Below are 21789 nucleotides of genomic sequence, written 5' to 3'. Positions count from 1 at the left end.
GTTTTGCCCAACTAAGAATAATGACATATCTTTGTCTTGGTAGAGTTTGTCACATTAACATTTTCAGTTTGGTTAACAGGAGAGGGAGGAAACACAAGAAAAATGGCCATTTCGGGGTCCATTAAGCTACTAATAGGAATTTTGTGCTGTGAATATTGCCTCTACCCTGGTTGCATGTTCTTTGTTTATAAAGCCTGAAATGAAAGGGTTTATTTTTGAGGTTGTCAGAGACCAATGTCATAGCAAAATTTACACTTCGCTAATGTTATCCTGACTGAACTTAGCGAAAACAACAACAAAAAAATAGAAGCCTTAAAGACATTTGCTTGGAATTCCTCTTGAAGCAATAGAGTTTCTATGGTTTGATTTAATGTTAAATTTCTAAAACCTTTCTAAAAATACAGGACTGATTGCCAGCAGCTGTTGTTTTTCCTGCCTGGGCACTTCACTCAGGTAGAGTATGAAACACACACACACACACACACACACACACACACACAATGAATATGACACACAGCCTCGTGTTCATTTAGTAGTGGATTCACTGTATCTATCTGTCTGTATCTATCTTATTGGTACACTCCCTTTTGTTTTTGAAAAAGTTCCACAGTTTTAAAGGACTGAGCTTCACAAAGTCTAATGTGGAATTTAGTTCTGAACGTCATTCATTCAAACTATACCTTATATTTATCTCACACGCTGCTTATAAACCACCCTCACACAGAGACACCTACACACTCATATACTCACATACATTCAAACGTACACACACACACACACTCAAAATCCGTTCATTCATTTATGCACTCTACAAATATTTACTGACCACCTACTCTACATCAGACTTACCACTGGACATTATGGATATGAAAATGAGCATAGCATTGTTCCTGCCCTCAAAAAATTCACAGTCAATAGTGAAAACAATGACGAAATCTGAATAAGGTCTGTGGTTTAGTTAACAGTGTTGTACCAATGTCAATAAATTACCCTATGGCTATATAAGATGTCAGCATCAGAGAACTCTGAGTAAACGGTGTGTGAGAATTTTCTGTACTAGTTCTGCAACTTCTCTCAGTAAGTGTAAAATTATTTCAAAATGAAAAGTTATAAAAATTCACAGGGTAAATTTCCTATCGATGACTTACCAAATTTCCAACAACCCAGTTTCAGAACGATTTTCACCTAAGAAATCTTATTTACTTGGATGAGTTCTACCAGATTTATTAATATGAGAAAATAAACTGGGGATGTGGAAAGAATGGATTTTAAAATCAGGTCTGTATTTGATGCTCGGCTCTTTTAATTATCACCCATGTTACTTTGAGCAAGTGAGGTAACCTCTCTAAGGCTCAGTTTTCTCATCTGTAAAATGGTGATAATAATACTTATAATCCCTTTCAAAGTGTTCTTCTTAGGGTTGAGGTAAGCTAGGGTGAGGTACAGGATTTGAAGATAAAATGGTACACGTAGAGTTAACAATATACATATATGAAGTTTGTTGTTAGTTTCCGTTGACCCCATGGTCATGGTGACCCCACGCACTACAGAAAAATGTTTTCCAATCCTGCACCATCTTCACAATCATTGGTACGCTTGAGTCCATTGTTGTGGCCACTGTGTATCTGGAGTGCCTTCAACCTACAGGGTTCGTCTTCCAGCACTGCATCAGACTACATTCTGTTACGGTTCATAGGGTTTTCATTGGCTAATTTTTAGAAGAAGATCGCCAAGTCTTTCTTCCTAGTCTGTCTTAGCCTGGACACTCTGCTGAAACCTATCCATCATGGGTGACCCTAGTAATATTTGAAATACCACTGGCATAGCTTCCAGCATCATAGCAACAAACAAGCCACTACAGTACAACAAACTGTAAGACAGGGGGTGGATATAAAAAGTAAAAAAAAAAAAGTACCACGCCATAAATAATGGATTCAAATGCCCGTGCAGACTCCTGGAATTTCTTTTCACCTGGAGGGAGCACCGTTAGCCTGATTTTCCTGGTATCTTTCTGCCTCCTAACTGACTCTACTCCAGGAGAACTGGGCTGACTTAGCTACTAGAAGGGTTGGGAATGAGACATTGGTCTGCAGGACTCACCTCTTCTCTCTCGGCAGCGAGAAAGGTAGTTCGGAACTGGGATTCAGTATTGAAGCTTACTTGGTTATACACTCATTAATAGTAATAGTTTTATCAGCAATCAAGGTGATATTGTGGCCACCCCCCGCCGCCTTCCCTTTTTCAATTTGTTCAAATATAGATAAGAAAGAGATGCTTTTTATTGGGCCCCCAATAGGTCTTGACATTATCCACTTACCCCACTTCTTTTTATTTAATAATCTCATCCAAGTGTAGAAATACATACACAGATACACTCTTATGAATTTTTATTTGGTTACTGTTTGTCCTTTCCCTCACCTGACACAATGTTCAGACATGAGGAATAAGCTGCTTTGCCCTACCGAGTATCAGCCTCTAAGCCCTTGTATTATCTACTTAAGGGTTTAAACCAGGCCGGATTAGATGGACACAGAAACCTCTTGGACTGACACTTTAAGCACCTCAGCACCCAGGTACAAGGCGCCGGTTACTCCGGGTAGGGGCTGAATTCAAGTGCGCAGCTGTGAACACAGGTTTCCTCTGCAAAGTCACGTCGCCTCTCAGTTTATCGGACTAGGAGCCTAGAAACCAGCAATGAGAATTTCTAAGGTGACCTCTATGGTTGTATTTCAAAAATCTTTAACTGTTCTAACCCATAATCTCCAGAAAAGAAAAAAAAAAGTTAAAATTCTTGTAAAAATAGGAGTTTGTTCAGACAATAATAGTTACATGAAAATGTGAACAGGGAAACGCATTTAACTGTTTTGATCTTTATTGAGATGTAGTTTATCCAAGAACTTAAAATGAGCAAAAAAAGAAGGAAATAGATAAATAAAATAAAACCTAATCTCCAACCCCCCATCAAAAAACCCTGCTTTCTAAAAGCTAAAATTGGTCACAAAGACCACCTATAAAAACACATCCATCTTATCCCCTGAAGTTCCCCTAAGCATCCTATGAGTTGATTTTTATATTAAGTGTGGTTTTAACACATTTATTATCTGTTTCCCAATATTAATTTTTTCTTCTACTTAAATTAAAAAGTTGCTGTCAAGTTGATTCCAATTCATGATGACTCCATGTGTGTCAGAGTAGAAATGTGCTCTATAGGGTGTAATCTTCAGACAATACAAATCTTATAAAAGGAGTCCCTGGGAGGCACAAACATTAAGTGCTCATCTACTAGCTGAGAGGTTGGTGGTTTGAACCCACCCAAAGGCACCTCAGAAGACAGCCCTGGTGACCTGCTTCCAAAAGCTCACAGCATTGAAAACCATATGGAGCAGTTTTACTCTGTACACATGGGATCGCCATAAGTTGGAACTGGACTTGACAGCAACTAATGACAACAATCCTACAGAAGTAGATCACCAAGCCTTTCTTCTGCTGGATGGATTCAAACTGCCAACCTTCCAGTTAATGACCAACCTCATACTGGCTATACTATCCAGGGGCCTTTTAGCAATAGTAAATTGGATGAGAAGGGAAATCCTAACAGTCGGCAAACTAAAGGAGCAAGCCAGATAGTAACAGGGATGAGAAGAACTACACAAAGTCACAGCAGTAAGTATTAAAACTCTTTGGAACGTTTCAGTTTAAGACCATCTTCAGTTTAGATACTTCAAGCATCTCAAAAGCAGATATATACGAGAAAAGTCAAAAAGTATTGCCACTAGGGTTCCAGACATGCATGGTTTTATCTCAAATAAAATGTGTTTAAAATAAGTCTCTGCTATCAGTGGATGGCTACAGGTAAGTTCTCTCAGTAAGATGCTTGTCTCAGCCTCGTTAGGGTTCCTTCAAAAAAAAAAAAGGGATACTAAGGAAAAAAATGATTTTGAGGTCAGGGCTAATACCAAATTTTTAACAAACCTCAAATGGACATCTTCCCAAATCACTGAAGCTTTGCAACAAGTTTATGGGAATGCTGCCCCACCTAAAACAACTGTTTTTAGGTGGATCAAGCATTTTAAGGAAGGTCAGGAAGACCTCAAACATGAGCTAAGAGAGGAAAGACTGTTCAGAAGGCTATGGTGACTGTTTTGGGGGACTCCAAAGGGGTAATCTTCATAAATTTTTTTTTACAGGACACAGAACAATCACAAGCGCTTACTATGAAGAAGTTTTAAGAAAACGGAAAACTGCACTGGTGAGAAAAAGGCCAGAAAAGTTGCACTCAGGGTTTTTTTTTTTTTTCCATCACAGCAATGTACCTGATCATTCTTCAAGGGTAGCAAGGGCTGCCTTAAGAGAATTTCATTAGGAAACCTATATCATCCACCCTACAGCCCTGATCTTGCCCCTTCAGTCTTCTTTTTGTTCCCTAAACTCACAGAACATTTAAAAGGAACACAATTTGAGTTCCTCGAGGCTGCTCAAACTGCCAGAGTGTAGACAGAATTCTTCAGGGAAGGGTTAAAGAGATGGAAACACCACCTTCAGAAGTGTACAGACCTAGATGGAGGATATATCAGAAAAAAATAGCTTCACATTTTGATAGTTTTGTTTAATAAAGGTTTCTGTGATTTTGCAGCAATATTTTTGACTTACCTTCATATATATACATACACATACATATATAGGGAGTATATATAACAGATTTATAAATGTGTGTATATATCTATATATATATTCATATGGAAGCCATTGAGTTATGAAGGGTTAGACTGTGTTTTCACTCTCTGCCTGTTTAGGCAGGTGAGGGAAATGATAAGCATAGGATAACAAAACACTAGACTATAGACGGGAAACCTGGACGTGCCTTGGGACTGTGAGGTTCTCTCTGGAGCTTATTTTCTTTGCCCTTAAAATAAGAGATTAGAAGCAAGTGATGCGTAACATTTCTTCTACCTACAAAATTATTGAAGTCCATGGAAATAATCATCAGTGTTCAATTGGGTAAACTTCACTTACTTAAGTCAAAGAGCCAATTCCCTGCCAGATACAAATAGATGAGCCTAATAAACTAAACACTGCCTTCTTACAAATATATTTGTTTCTAACTGTCAGCATAGTGTCATTTCAATGAAAACAGTGGCGTACTTAAGAGAATGCATTTGGGCCAGACAGAGCTGAGTTTGAATCCTGGCTGTCCCACTTACAGGTTGTATAAACAGGTGAGCTACTTTATCACTCTAAGACCCAGTTTTCTCATCTGTAAAGTGGAGATAATAACAATAGCACACATTTATGACAGGTGAAGATTAAAGAAGCAATGCTAATTAACTGCTTAGCACAATGCCATCACCATCAACAACATAATTTTTTCCCCTCATCACTATATTACGGAGCCACAAGCTCTTTCTTTGGGTGTTTACAATTCAACTGACAAAGACAGCAGTGGTCAATTGCCAAATATATACCAAAACAAAAAAACCAAACCTGTGGCTGTTGAGTCAATTCCGACTCATAGACGCCCTATAGGACAGAGTAGAACTGCCCCATAGGGTTTGAACTGCTAATCTTTTGGTTAGCAGCCATAGCTCTTAGCCACTACACTACCAGGGCTCCAAATATATACTTTTTATTAAATATATACTAGAAGCAATAAATGGTTAATCAGGAAGTAGACATAGATACCTATTCACAAGCTCTATTTTTTTTTTTTATAAGACTGTACTGTGTTGGCCTTTTTAAGACTCCATTAGGAGAAGTGTCAGGAAGAATATTTGTGCATATAAGCAAGAACTATGTAAACTATTAGAGAAGCTGGACTATACAAGGAAGAATGCTGTATCAGGATTGGAGGAAGACTCATTTACAGCCTGCAATATGCAGATGACACAACCTTACTTGCAGAAAGGGAAGAGCACTTGAAGCACTTACCGAGGAAGATCAAAGACTACCGCCTTCAGTATGGATTACACCTCAACATACAGAAAACAAAAATCCTCACAAGTGGACCAGTAAGCAGCATCATGATAAATGGAGAAAAGACTGAAGTTGACAAGGACTTCATTTTACCTGCATCCACAGTCAATGTCCAAGCAGCAGTCAAGAAATCAAATGACATACTACAATGGGCAAATCTGCTACAAAAGACCTCTTTAAAGTGTTAAAAAGCAAAGACCTCCCTTTTAGGACTAAGGTGTGCCTGGCCCAAGCCATGGTATTTTCAGTCACCTCATATGCATGGGAAAGTTGGACAAGGAAACAGGAAGACCGGAGAAAAATTGATGCTTTTGAATTACAGTGTTCGTGAAGAATATACCATGGACTGCAAGAAGAATGAACAAATCTGTCTTGGAAGAAGTACAGCCAGAATGCTCCTTAGAAGCAAGGATGGCGAGACTTCCCCTCAAGTACTTTGGGCGTGTTATCAGAAGGCATGAGTCCCTGGAGAAGGACATCATTCTTGGTAAAGTAGAGGGTCAGCAAAAAAGAGGATGACCCTCAATGAGATGGACTGATACCGTGGCTGCAACAATGGGCTCAAACACAGCAAGGATTATGAAGATGGTGCAGGACCGGGCAGTATTTCGTTCTGTTGTCCACGGGGTAGCTATGAGTCAGAACCAACTTGATGGCACCTGACAACAACAACAATGTAAACTATGAAAAAACTACAGCTAGTCCCCTATTTATGACATATTCGAGTTACAAGCAGAACTTACGACTGTCTTTTTTTTTGTATATTTATCGTTAGTAATATGTATTACATACAATATTGTAGCACGTAATTTGCTGATGTTAGCATTCTCATGCCAACCTCAAAGACAAATACAGATCCAATTTATAAATACACCAATAATAAAAGGCAATACTAATGAAAACTAAAAAAAGATTTATTTGAATTACATCAGAACGGATTTATGATTGTGGGAAGGAACCCTGTCATAGGTCAGGACTATTTACATTTAGAAGAAGGGAAAAGAGACAACATACATTTCTGACAAAAGGAAAAAATGTCTTGTTATCACATTATCTTGATGAATTTGCCTTTAGAAATTCTTTGGGAGAAAAAAACTGAATGGAATACTCTTTGCAAAACTAATCCTCTATGCAAATTAATTCACTATGCAAAATAGTCTTGAGAATCTCTATGAATCAACTGATTCAAAACTTTTTTATGCTTCTATTGCAAAACCATTTGCATTTTAGTTTCTAGCCTAATTACCTGTTTTCCCTTAGATGTGAATGAACATCTTAAGGAAGAAATCTCACCTTATTAATCTTGTATTGCTAATATATAAATTGCCTGCTACATAATGGAGGTTCCAAAAGAAAAAAAGACTTACGAATTTTTGTTAAGGGCACGTTTGGTTTTTCTGAGAGACCCAAAGCAAAAATAAAAATTAAATTAATTTACGATTTGGTCTTGAGATGCTTTTTTTAAATTTTATTTTATCTAGCTAGCATTCAGCACAAAGATACACTAGCAGAGCAGAAACAGTGGGACAAAGGAGCTCAGTATAGTGTAGTTTAAAACATTTTTTCTTTCTGTTCCATTTAATGCAAGAACTCTTCCGGCTGTTGATCAGAGGAACTTCTTCCCTGAAAACACGCGGGTAAATCAGAGGCGGTTTCAGAGGCTGTCTTCTTGCTGGTCTTTGTGCCGCTCACAGTCACTGTCACGTGGACGCTCTCAAGATGAAAGGTGCTATTGAACTCCAATACGCCACTCTTTTTCCAGGAATTCATAATTAGCCTTTCCTTCAGAACAGTTTAGATGTCACTTCAATGCCTGTGATGATTTCAAATCCTGCTCTGGCTTACCAGTCCCATCCTCACCCTTTGCAAAGTGATAGAGGTACTGCTTCTTTGAAGAATTACTAATTATTCAAGAGGGGCCTCTCCCCACCAGACCAGAGACTTCCATCATTTCCACTTCCCTAATGTTCTAAACAATGAAGAGAGTTTAATTAAATTTACTTGTAGCTCTCTTTGCCAGAACTTTATCACAATATCATTACCATTGATCTCATTAAGCCAACAGCTTTACAGAAACACCCTAACTGTAGGTGAAACACTTGTACAAGGAAAGCTAAAATAGTTTGTATGGTGCAGTTCTGAAAGAGAAATGAGTCAATCAAAATTTCAAAGGACGTTTTCCAACTTTGCGTTGTAACTCACCATTAATTACAGCCTTTGGAGATATAAATGAGAGACTACATGGGCGTACTGACTGGGCTTTTTTCTATGTGCACACACTCACAAATCATTGCGTGGACCATCATTTTAAGTGCTAGCTACGAAAATGACCATTAAAGAGCTGCTTGGATTTCACAAGGCAATTAGGTGGTGACAGGTATTACAAAATTTGAATCTACCTATAAGTCTTTTTCCTTCAGAAGGCCTTTCTAAGGAAGAAAATGATTTGCACTTCCGAATTCAGTTCAGTCGGAAAAGCCATGATGACAAAGCAGAACTAACCTTTAATGAAAATTAAATAACAATAATGAGATTAAAATTTGCAACCAAAACTGTTTTCTGCTGCCATAATTCAATTAAAGCTGTTTCTAATTGATACGCTTGTCCCCATGGTACAATTGATGGCAGTCAATATGTTAACTTACTACACTGAAGCCAAGCGGGAATAAATGAGTGAGGAAGAAACACAGTGAAATCCCCTGTGAGGGCTGGAACTCGACGGGACTGCCTTGTTTTTCCAGGTCTCACAAGTTTTCTGCCTTTACAGGGTGTAGTTTTCCTTTTCTGACAGGTTTCCACCTTGTACAGACTCTGGCTTTCACAGGTTTTATTGTATTACTCTTGAAAAAGCTGTCATTTTCAATAATAATTATGACTAAAAAAACACGAACAAGTAAAGTCTACAAAAAGAAAAAAAAACAAACTCCTTGACCTCAAGCCAATTCGGACTCATAGCATCTCTATACAACAGACTACAACTGCCCCATAGGGTTTCCAAGGAGCAGCTGGTGGGTTTGAACTGCTGATCTTTTTGGTTAGCAGGGGTAGATCACCAGGCTTTTCTTCCAAGATGCCTCTGGGTGTACTCAAACCATCAATCTTTTGGCTGTCACCCATTTTTGGGCACCACCCAGGGACTCTAGTTTTTGTACATCCTGCTTGATATTCACTCTCAAATGGACTCCTTAGCTCTTGCTTGTACCCACATCAGTCTACCCAATTGACTACTGTGGGACAAAGGACTAGGTTTGGCCTTTCATCTCTGGTTTCTAAAAATAGCCCAAGCTATTAAGGTGCCTTTTATTTTTCTAAAACAGCTAAGCAAGACTTAAATATGTGCAAGTGAACTGGGAGTCCCCAACTCATTACCTTGGCAACAGGTCTCCTGAAGGGTGGTGGCATGACGAGGCCTCAGAACAAGCCACTACTCCCCCACTATCTGAGGCCTTATGTTTGTCTGTGTAGGGGGGTCATGTAGGTTTTGGTGTATAAAAATGGCTGGGGGAGGGACCTTAGATTCTCTGTCAATGATGTCAGGTGGAAGCATGCATAGAAGAGTTCTCTGGCTCCAAGAAAACAGCTTCAAGAAGCCAGGGGGACTGGCTTGTCATGAAACTGTCCTGTTAAGTGTCCCCTCAGCTATGGTGCTAGATGGAGCAAGTGTAGCTGAAGTTGTCAGCCCACCTAACTAAGTCTACCTGCCCTGGTGGGAGGAGATCTGCAGAAGATAGAACCCCCCCCCCCATAAGTCCCTAACCTACGAAGTCTCTGGATATTTCACCTCTCATTAAAAATTCTCATTGACCTGACTTGATCCATCAATTAACATTAAGTTGAATGACCATTCAAATTTCTCCACATTATGACCCAAAGCTGCCATTTTAGCCTTGTATTTCTAGCCTCATGCTCCAAACATGCTCAGCAATTGCTATGGCTCAATTGCTCACCATCTCACATTCTGCTCCTTCTGCCAGTTGTGTCTTTTCCTTTTCCATCTCTGCCTGTGGAAATCCAATTATACTTCTAGGGTCATTTCAGATTTTTCTTTCTTATTTAAGTATTTACTTTCTTCAGTCTTTTCCTTCTCATATCTCTCATCCCAGCTGAATATAATCATAGCCATTTTTGAACCCCTATAGAATGTTTGTCTTAGTTATCTAGTGCTGCTATAACAGAAATACCACAAGTGGATGGCTTTAACAAGGAGTTTACTTTCTCACAGTAAAGGAGACTAAAAGTCCAAATTCAGGGTGTCACCTCCAAGGGGAGGCTTTCTCTTCTTGTCAGCCTTCTCATCAATCTTTCCCCAGACTAGGAGTGTCTCTGCACAGGGACTCTGGTTCCAAAAGATGCGCTCTGCTCTGGGCACTGCTTTCTTGGTTGTACGAGGTCCCCCTGTCTCTCTGCTCACATCTTTCTCTCATATCTCAAGAGATTGTCTCAAGACACAAATCCAATCTTATAGACTGAGTCCTGCCTCACCAACACAACTGCCGCCCATCCTTCCTCATTAATATCATAGAGACAGGACTCAAAACACACAGGAAAATCACACAATACCTGGAATCATGGCCCAGCCAAACCAATACACACATTTTTGGGGAGACATAATTCAATCCATGACAACGTTATTTGTAGTTCTCTTTTGATATTTATCCTAACCTTAAAATATGATTTATGTAAATGTTATTTCTATACTTATTTATCATTCCATTTAGATTATCAAGGCCTTGATGATGAAATCTGTTCTATTTTGCTATTCTTTCATCATCTAACATGTTTACTAAAAGAAATATTTAATGAAATTTTATTGAAAATAAATGTGAATTTGACACAAAATAAAACAGAAGTTCAATAAAAACCATTGGAAGTCAAGGTAACGAGGCAGCAAGCAGCAGTATTATGAAATCTGAGTAAGAACAAGTAAACTGAGGCACTTGACTAAAGCAAATACGGCCACTTTAGAGTTTAGGACCCTACTCCATCTTGCCTTTTCTTTAATATATGCAAACCTCTGACTTATTTTTAAAGCCTGTAACTAAATGTAAACTAAAGAAAGTTTTCTCCTTTTAAGCTGAGAGAATAATAATAAACTGTTTCCCAGGAGCTATCAAGACCCTTCCTGAAACAATGTCTCAGGAAGGAGGCCTTGATGCTGACTCTTATCTAGGTCTCCTAGGCAACTGCTGACAAGAAAAATTTCACTTAAGCAAGCTGCATCTAAGAGAGAAATGTCCTGCAACTTCCTCCCCTCCTAGCCCTCACTTCCAGTAAACCTGCATTGTATAAATCCAAGTTTGTAATGTCCAATCAAAATAGTACACCTCAAGTTCTTTGTTTTTATTCTTTAAAAGGTCTCCAAAGCTTTGAAAAAAAAACCATTCTGTAAAATCAGACGTTTTCCCCAGTCCGGACTGTTATTGAATATTTAATAAATCTCCTTGCTTTACTTTAACAGAGAAAGCGTTTATTACTCTTTGAGAGATACAGAGAGGAAAACATGAGCTTCATGAACGGCATTTGAATTTAATCTTCAGGAAAGGACTATAGAACAAAGTGGTGGCAATGGAAACTACAGTATAAGTGCACTTAGGAGGCCATGATGAGCAGCGAAGTAGATTCAACCAGCCAAGGCCACAATTTAGAGAATTGATTTTTCTCAGTCATTGCTTTCCGCAGCTTGCCTGAGCTATCAGGTATTAAAAAAAAAAAAACCAAACCTGTTGATGTCAAGTCGATTCCAACTCATAGTCACCCTACAAGTCAGAGTAGAACTGCCATACGGTTTCTAAAGAGTAGCTGGTGGATTTGAACTGCTGGCCTTTTGGTTAACAGCCAAATGCTTAACCACAGTGCCACTAAGACCTGTTGCCGTTGAGTCGCTTTTGACTAATAGCAACCTACAGTGCCGCCAGGGCTCCCTGTTAAGCACAGACCAAACCAAACTCGTTGCCTTTGAGTCGATTCCAACTCATAGCAGCCCTACAGGACAAAGTAGAACTTCCACATGGGGTCTCCAATGAGCACCTGGTGGATTTGAACTGCCTAGCTTTTCGTTAGCAGCCAAACTCTTAACCACTACACCACCAGGGTTATAAAAAAAAAAAAAAATAGAAGTCCTTAAACCTACAACTTCAGCCAGCCTAGTTGTGAAGTCAATTTTAACTAACCTCATACTATATCAGGTGCTCTACCCCTCCACCCAGAAAGAGTCCAGAATAAATCTCATCTTAAAATCAGTATTACATAATCTGGAATGGGCTCTTTGGCCCCCAAAGCTCTTTGATGTTTCCTATTTTTTGCCTAGTTTAATGATAAACCATTGTCCTCTTTTGCCTTCTGATTTTTTCCTAGAGCTTTTAAAGACATAGTTCTGCTCTTAATCAAAATCAATGTAATCCAGGTAACCAACTACCTACTCCTTGTTGAGCCCTCTCTTAGGAATCCTGTTTCCCAATTTTGAGACTCCACTTCAATTTAGAACCCCGTTCTAAAAGACCACCACCCATTTAACTCTAAGTGCTGAAACTGCAATTCTGGACACATTTAAAAGAGAGTTTCAGGGTTTACTTATTATGGTGAGGAAAGAGTATAAAACAAAACAAAACAAAAAACCCAAATCTATTGCTTTTGAGTTGATTCCGACTCCCAGTGACCCCAGAGGGTTTCCAAGGAGTGGCTGTTGGATTCGAACTGTCAACCTTTTGGTTAGCAGTCAACCACTTAACCACTGTGCCACCAGGGTTAACACCAATTAATATAAATAATATAATTCAATTGTTGTAATTTTGCAGCAATATGACCTCATATTGGCCACTTACTAAATCAATTTCAAAAAACAATGTCAAGAGGATCAACTACTAGAATGGTGGAGTGAGGAGTGTGGTGGATCTTCTTCCCAACAAAGCAACCATTTAACCAGAGAATATTTTAAGAAAAAATCATTTAAAGTGCTTAGAAATTGTCCCTAAGGGCATAGCACTAACAAAGAAAGATTTGCTCAAAAAAAAATTTACTGAAAGATTGGAGGCGGGGCCAAGATGGCTGACTAGGTAGAAGCTACCTCGGATCCCTCTTGCAACAAAGACTTGGAAAAACAAGTAAATCGATCACATACATGACAATCTACGAACCCTGACCATCAAACACAGATCTAAAGAGTTGACCTGAGTGACAGAGACTGAGAATGAACAACCACGGTGAAGCAGCAACTGTTTTTGGAGCCTGGAGCCAGGGTCCCAGTCAGGAAACCTTGGCGCCGGGCATTGGACTGGGAGCAGGGGAGCTGAGCAGGGCATCCTGAGACAGCGCAAACATGGGATGCAGCCCTAGCCCCCAGAAGTGACCTCAGGGCAAGCCTAGCCAGTGCACGAAGGCAGCGCGGTGACGTGGCTGACAGGAGGAGAAGTCACCGGGAGTGCGCCGTCCCAGCCGGGGAACCTTGGTGCTGGGCTTTGGACTGGGAGCGGAGGAACTAACCACGGCTTCTGAGACAGCACAAGCATGGGACGCGGGCCTGACCCTCTGGGGCAATCTCTACCCAGCCAGCGCACACAGTCGACGCGCCCCCCGGGAATCTCAGATAAAACAGTCATCCCAAGCAAGATAAGTAACTTTGTCTATATTCAGGGTGCTACTCTCTCCTATTTGTCTGAACCCTCCCCTCCCCTTCCCAGGCGGCTTCATTAACATTGGAATTTCCTGAGCCAGAAAGTAAACTGCTCTGCGGTTTTTCTTTCTTTCTTTTTTTTTTGTCTTTTCCTAACCCATTCTCCCAGCCTGAGAGAAGCAGCTACAAAAAACCCAGGGGGCAAAAATCCTTCCTTAATTGGACTAAAAACACAGAACCAGCTCCAGCCAAGCATATGTGATCCACGGTCTTGGGCTTTCATTCCTACAGGCAACAAGGTGGCTTTTATAATACAAAGGCATTTCTGATAGGGATCTGACTGTAAATGATTTAGCGGATTACTGGAAAGACAAGTTTCCCAGGTCCGATACCTCTGCGTATTCAACAGAGCCCTCACTGACCCACAATAGGGAACTGAGGGCTGAAGCTCCCCCCAGACCACCTAGCCTCCTGCCATAGGGGTCTAAGGAGGGTGACACCCACCAATCTGTAGAGGTACTTGCAGTGGGAGCCTAAGGTACAGCTGCAGAGCCCACCCACCAAAGTGCTTTAGGAATAGAGACACACCTACCTCACTGGGACTTGGGGGAAGCCTGTCAGCATCCTGACACCCCTGGAGTGTGAACCCCTGATGCTAATAGAATCTGGTGCACACAACTATCACCACTACTTCTCTAGGTGGAGAGGTGACAGTCTGCACCACACACTTGATGACCCAAAATCAGATTCTACTCAAGAATAGTGAATGGACACTTAGGCTTATTTATCTGGTAACAGCCCAAACCAGCTGGTAATAGGACATAAGTGAGTCAAGGGCTACAACAATCAAGACAGCACAATCTAGTAGCCCATCTATGTATATTGAAAGAAAACAAAACAAGATAAGACTCAGTGAGCAAATACAGAAAAAATCACAACAATATCTTAGTGATGGCTTGGAGAGAGCAGTCGATAAAAAACCACATAAAGAAGCAGACCATGATTTCTTCTAAAAAACTCCCCAAACTAAAGAATCAAAATCTTTCCTAAATGAAGATACAATCCTGGAATTGCCAGATGCAGAATATAAAAAACTAATTTCCAGAATGCTTCAAGACATCAGGGATGACCTCAGAAATGAAATAAGGCAATCTACAGAAAAAGCCAAGGAACACACTGATAAAGCAGTTGAAGAACTCAAAAAGATTATTCAAGAACATAGTGGAAAAATTAATAAGTTGCAAGAATCCATAGAGAGACAGCATTCAGAAATCCAAAAGATTAACAATAAAATTACAGAATTAGAGAACGCAATAGGAAGTCAGAGGAGCAGACTTGAGCAATTGGAATGCAAGATGGGAAATCTGGAGGAACAGGGAATTAACACCAATATAGCTGGAAAAAAATCAGATAAAAGAATTAAAAAAAATGAAGAAACCCTAAGAATCATGTGGGACTCTATCAAGAAGAATAACTTGCATGTGATTGGAGTCCCAGAACAGGGAGGGATAACAGAAAACACAGAGAGAAGAGTTGAAGATCTGTTGGCAGAAAACTTCCCTGATACCATGAAAGATGAAAGAATATCGATCCAAGATGCTCATCGAACCCCATTTAAGATTGATCCAAAAAGAAAATCACCAACACATATTATCATCAAACCTGCCAAAACCAAAGATAAAGAGAAAAGTTTAAAAGCAGCCAGGGATAAAAGAAAGGTCTCCTACAACGGAGAATCAATAAGAATAAGTTCAGACTACTCAGCAGAAACTATGCAGTCAAGAAGGCAATGGGATGACATACAAAGAGCACTGAAGGAGAAAAATTGCCAGCCAAGGATCATATATCCAGCAAAACTCTCTCTAAAATATGAAGGCGAAATTAAAACATTTACAGACAAACACAAGCTTAGAGAATTTGCAAAAACCAAACCAAAGCTGCAAGAAATACTAAAGGAAATTGGTCAGAAAACCAATAACATCAGATACCCACACAACACAAGGTCACAAAACAGAACATCCTGATCACAAAGAAAAATCAAGATTAATTTTAAAAAGAAAAAAAAACGTTCAAAATAAGGCATCATTGAAGTCAATACGTAAAAGATCACAATAATCAAAAAGACGGACTAAATACAGGTGGCATAGAACTGCCATACGGAGAGGGATACAAGGCGATATAGGACAATACAAGTTAGGTTTTTACTTAGAAAAATAGGGGTAAATAATAAGGTAACCACAAAGAGGTATAACAACTCCATAACTCAAAATAAAAACCAAGAAAAACATAACGACTCAGCAAACATAAAGTCAAATACTATGAAAATGAGGAACAGACAATTTACAAAGAAAAACATCTCAGCACAAAAAAGTAAGTGGAAAAATGAAATTGTCAACAGCACACATAAAAAGGCATCAAAATGACAGCACTAAACACATAAAAAACACATACTTATCTATAATTACACTGAATGTAAATGGACTAAACGCGCCAATAAAGAGACAGACAGTCTCAGGCTGGATAAAGAAACACAATCCGTCTATATGCTGCCTACAAGAGACACACATTAGACTTAGAGACACAAACAAACTAAAACTCAAAGGATGGAAAAAAATATATCAAGCAAACAATAAGCAAAAAAGAGCAGGAGTAGCAATATTAATTTCTGACAAAATAGACTTTAAAGTTAAATCCACCACAAAGGATAAAGAAGGACACTACATAATGATTAAAGGGACAATTGGCCACGAAGATATAACCATATTAAATATTTATGCACCCAATGACAGGGCTGCAAGATACATAAAACAAACTTTATCAGAACTGAAAAGTGAGATAGACACCTCCACAATTATAGGAGACTTCAACACACCACTTTCGGAGAAGGACAGAACACCCAGTAAGAAGCTCAATAGAGACACGGAAGACCTAATTACTACAATCAACCAACTTGACCTCATTGACTTATACAGAACACTCCACCCAACTGCTGCAAAGTATACTTTTTTTTCTAGCGCACATGGAACATTCTCCAGAATAGACCACATATCAGGTCATGAAAACAAACATTTGCAGAATCCAAAACATCAAAATATTACAAAGCATCTTCTCAGACCACAAGGCCATAAAAGTGGAAATAACAGAAAAATTAGGGAAAAGAAATCAAACACTTGGAAACTGAACAATACCCTCCTGAAAAACGACTGGGTTATAGAAGACATTAAGGAGGGAATAAGGAAATTCATAGAATGAAACGAGAATGAAAACACTTCCTATCAAAACCTCTGGGACACAGCAAAAGCAGTGCTCAGAGGCCAATTTATATCGATAAATGCACACATACAAAAAGAAGGAAGAGCCAAAATCAGAGAACTGTCCCGACAACTTGAACAAATAGAAAGTGAGCAACAAAAGAACCCATCAGGCACCAGAAGAAAACAAATAATAAAAATTAGAGCTGAACTAAATGAATTAGAGAACAGAAAAACAATTGAAAGAATTAACAAAGCCAAAAGCTGCTTCTTTGAAAAAATTAACAAAATTGATAAACCATTGGCCAGACTGACTAAAGAAATACAGGAAAGGAAACAAATAACCTGAATAAGAAACGAGATGGGCCACATCACAACAGACCCAACTGAAATTAAAAGAATCATATCAGAATATTATGAAAAATTGTATTCTAACAAATTTGCAAACCTTGAAAAAATGGATGAATTCCTAGAAAAACACTACCTACCTAAACTAACACAATCAGGAGTAGAACAACTAAATAGACCCATAACAAAAAAAGAGACTGAAACGGTAATCAAAAAACTCCCCCCCAAAAAAGTCCTGGCCCGGACGGCTTTACTGCAGAGTTCTACCAAACTTTCAGAGAAGAGTTAACACCACTGCTACGAAAGGTATTTCAAAGCATAGAAAATGACGGGATACTACCTAACTCATTCTATGAAGCCACCATTTCCCTGATACCAAAACCAGGTAAAGACATCACAAAAAAAGAAAATTATAGACCTATATCCCTCATGAACATAGATGCAAAAATCCTCAACAAAATTCTAGCCAATAGAATTCAACACCATATCAAAAAAATAATCCACCATGACCAAGTGGGATTTATACCAGGTATGCAAGGCTGGTTTAATATTAGAAAAACCATTAATGTAATCCACCATATAAATAAAGCAAAAGACAAAAACCACATGATCTTATCAATTGATGCAGAAAAGGCATTTGACAAAATCCAACACCCATTCATGATAAAAACTCTCACCAAAATAGGAACTGAAGGAAAATTCCTCAACATAATAAAGGGCATCTATACAAAGCCAACAGCCAACATCACTCTAAATGGAGAGAGCCTGAAAGCATTTCCCTTGAGAACGGGAACCAGACAAGGATGCCCTTTATCACCGCTCTTATTCAACATTGTGCTAGAGGTCCTAGCCAGAGCAATTCGGCTAGACAAAGAAATAAACGGTATCCGGATTGGCAAGGAGGAAGTCAAATTATCTCTATTTGCAGATGACATGATCTTATACACAGAAAACCCCAAGGAATCCTCCAGAAAACTACTGAAACTAATAGAAGAGTTTGGCAGAGTCTCAGGTTATAAGATAAACATACAAAAATCACTTGGATTCCTCTACATCAACAAAAAGAACATCCAAGAGGAAATCACCAAATCAATACCATTCACAGTAGCCACCAAGAAGATAAAATACTTAGGAACAAATCTTACCAAAGATGTAAAAGACCTATACGAAGAAAACTACAAAGTACTACTGCAAGAAACTAAAAAGGACCTACTTAACTGGAAAAACATACCTTCCTCATGGATAGGAAGACTTAACATAGTAAAAATGTCTATTCTACCAAAAGCCATCTATACATACAATGCACTTCCGATCCAAATTCCAATGACATTTTTTAATATGATGGAGAAACAAATCACCAACTTCATATGGAAGGGAAAAAAGCCTCGGATAAGTAAACCATTACTGAAAAAGAAGAAGAAAGTGGGAGGCCTCACTCTACCTGATTTTAGAACATACTATACAGCCACAGTAGCCCAAACAGCCTGGTACTGGTACAACAACAGGCACATAGACCAGTGGAACAGAATTGAGAACCCAGATATAAATCATCCACATATGAGCAGCTGATATTTGACAAAGGCCCAGTGTCAGTTAATTGGGGAAAAGATAGTCTTTTTAACAAATGGTGCTGGCATAACTGGATATCCATTTGCAAAAAAATGAAACAGGACCCATACCTCACACCATGCACAAAAACTAACTCCAAGTGGATCAAAGACCTAAACATAAAGACTGAAACAATAAAGATCATGGAAGAAAAAATAGGGACAACCTTAGGAGCCCTAAGACAAGGCATAAACAGAATACAAAACATTACCAAAAATGATGAAGAGAAACCAGATAACTGGGAGCTCCTAAAAATCAAACACCTATGCTCATCTAAAGACTTCACCAAAAAAGTAAAAAGACCACCTACAGATTGAGAAAGAATTTTCAGTTATGACATCTCCGACCAGTGCCTGATCTTTGAAATCTATATGATTCTGTCAAAACTCAACCACAAAAAGACAAACAACCCAATCAAGAAGTGGGCAAAGGATATGAACACACACTTTACTAAAGAAGATATTCAGGCAGCTAACAGATACATGAGAAAATGCTCTCGATCATTAGCCATTAGAGAAATGCAAATTGAAACTACGATGAGATTCCATCTCACTCCAACAAGGCTGGCATTAATCCAAAAAACACAAAATAATAGATGTTGGAGAGTCTGTGGAGAGATTGGAACTCTTATACACTGCTGGTGGGAATGTAAAATGGTACAACCACTTTGGAAATCTATCTGGCGTTTTCTTAAAAAGTTAGAAATAGAAGTACCATACAACCCAGAAATCCCACTCCTTGGAATAAACCCTAGAGAAATAAGAGCCTTCACACAAACAGATATATGCACACCCATGTTTATTGCAGCTCTATTTACAATAGCAAAAAGCTGGAAGCAACCAAGGTGTCGATTAACGGATGAATGGTTAAATAAATTGTGGTGTACTCACACAATGGCATACTACGCATCGATAAAGAACATTGACGAATCTGTGAAACATTTCATAACATGGAGGAACCTGAAAGGCATTATGCTGAGTGAAATTAGTCAGAGGCAAAAGGACAAATATTGTATAAGATCACTATTATAAGATCTTGAGAAATAGTATAAACTGAGAAGAACACATACTTTTGTGGTTATGAGGCGGGGAGGGAGGGAGGGTGGGAGAGGGTTATTTACTGATTAGTTAGTAGATAAGAACTATTTTAGGTGAAGGGAAGGACAATACTCAATACATGGAAGGTCAGCTCAAATGGACTGGACCAAAAGCAAATAAGTTTCCGGGATAAACTGAATGCTTCAAAGGTCAGTGGAGCAAGGGCGGGGGTTGGGGGCCTATGGCTTAAGGGGACTTCTAAATCAATTGGCAAAATAATACTTTTATGAAAACATTCTGCATCCCACTTTGAAATGTGGCGTCTGGGGTCTTAAATGCTAACAAGCGGCCATCTAGATGCATCAATTGGTCTCAACCCACCTGGATCAAAGGAGAATGAAGAACAAGAACACCAAGGTCACATGACAACTATGAGCCCAAGAGACAGAAAGGGCCACATGAACCAGAGACTTACATCATCCTGAGACCAGAAGAACTAGGTGGTGCCTGGCCACAACTGATGACTGCCCTGACAGGGAGCACAACAGAGAGCCCCTGAGGGAGCAGGAGATCAGTGGGATGCAGACCCCAAATTCTCATAAAAAGACCAGACTTAATGGTCTGACTGAGACTAGAGGAATCCCGGTGGTCATGTCCCCAAACCTTCTGCTGGCCCAGGACAGGAACCATTCCCGAATACAACTTATCAGACATGGAAGGGACTGGACAATGGGTTGGAGAGAGATGCTGATGAAGTGTGAGCTACTTGCATCAGGTGGACACTTGAGACTGTATTGGCATCTGCTGTCTGCAGGGGAGATAGGAAGGTAGAGAGGGTTAGAAACTGGCAAAATTGTCATGAAAGGATAGACTGGAAGGGCTGACTCATTAGGGGGAGAGTAAGTCAGAGTATGGAGTAAGGTGTATATAAGCTTATATGTGACAGACTGACTTGATTTGTAAACGTTTACTTAAAGCTCAATAAAAATTATTAAAAAAAAGATTTACTAAAAGAATCTGTGGCATTTGTGGCGTGCCCTGCTCTCTCCCTCCTAACCTCAGGTCCAACTTACAAAAACTATCCCGGGCTATCTACTCCAGTTGGATGTGATCAAGAAGGTAGGGCTCTCTCTTCCACTAACCCCTTGTGTCATGGACTGAACCGTGTCCCCCCAAAATACCTGTCAACTTGGCTAAGTCATGATTTCCAGTATTGTATGATTGTCTACCATTTTGTCATCTGATGTGTCATCTGATGTGATTTCCCTATGTGTTGTAAATTCTATCGCTATGATGTCAATGAGATGGATTAGTGGCAGTTATATTGATGAGATCTAAAAGATTAGCATCTCAAGCCAAACTCTTTCGGGATATAAAAGACAGAAGCAGGCAGAGGGACATGGTGGCCTCATACTACCAAGAAAGCAGTGCTGGAAGCAGAGCATGTCCTGTGGACCCGGGGTTCCTGTGCAGAGTAACTCCCAGTCCAGGGAAAGACTGATGAGAAGGATCTTCCTCCAGAGCCAACAGAGAGAGAAAGTCTTCCCCTGGAGCTGATACCAAAAACCAAAAACAAACCTGTTGCCGTTAAGTCAATTCTGACTCACAGCGACCTGTAGGACAGAGTCGAACTCCCCCATAGAGTTTCCAAGGAGTGCCTGGTGGATTTGAACTGCTGACCTTTTGGCTAGCAGCTGTAGCTGTTAACCACTACGCCACCAGGGTTTACCCTGGGGCTGCTGAATGCCCTGAATTTGGACTTCTAGCCTACTAGTCCGTGAGAAAATAAATTTCTTTTCATTAAAGCCATCCACTTGTGGTATTTCTGTTATAGCAGCACTAGATGACTAAGACACCTGGTAAAGACTACCAGTTCACCTGGGGAGGCACCGGACACTAGTGGTTCTTATACTGTCTAGCGCCAAGTTGCTGAAGTTCTATGTCTGGCATAGACAGGATCCTTTCT

At 39.5% G+C, this 21789-nt stretch overlaps 1 protein-coding gene across 2 annotated transcripts in view; it reads right to left on the bottom strand.

Moving 5' to 3' along the window:
• Window positions 1–21789, bottom strand: part of RGS7 (regulator of G protein signaling 7) — a 572390-nt gene that overhangs the window by 308200 nt on the left and 242401 nt on the right. The gene's annotated exons all lie outside the window — the stretch shown is intronic.

The sequence above is a fragment of the Elephas maximus genome, chromosome 24, assembly GCF_024166365.1.
Source record: "Elephas maximus indicus isolate mEleMax1 chromosome 24, mEleMax1 primary haplotype, whole genome shotgun sequence".
Taxonomy (NCBI): domain Eukaryota; kingdom Metazoa; phylum Chordata; class Mammalia; order Proboscidea; family Elephantidae; genus Elephas; species Elephas maximus.
Note: the sequence above shows the minus strand (reverse complement) of the source record. Positions and strands in the feature narration are given on the sequence as shown.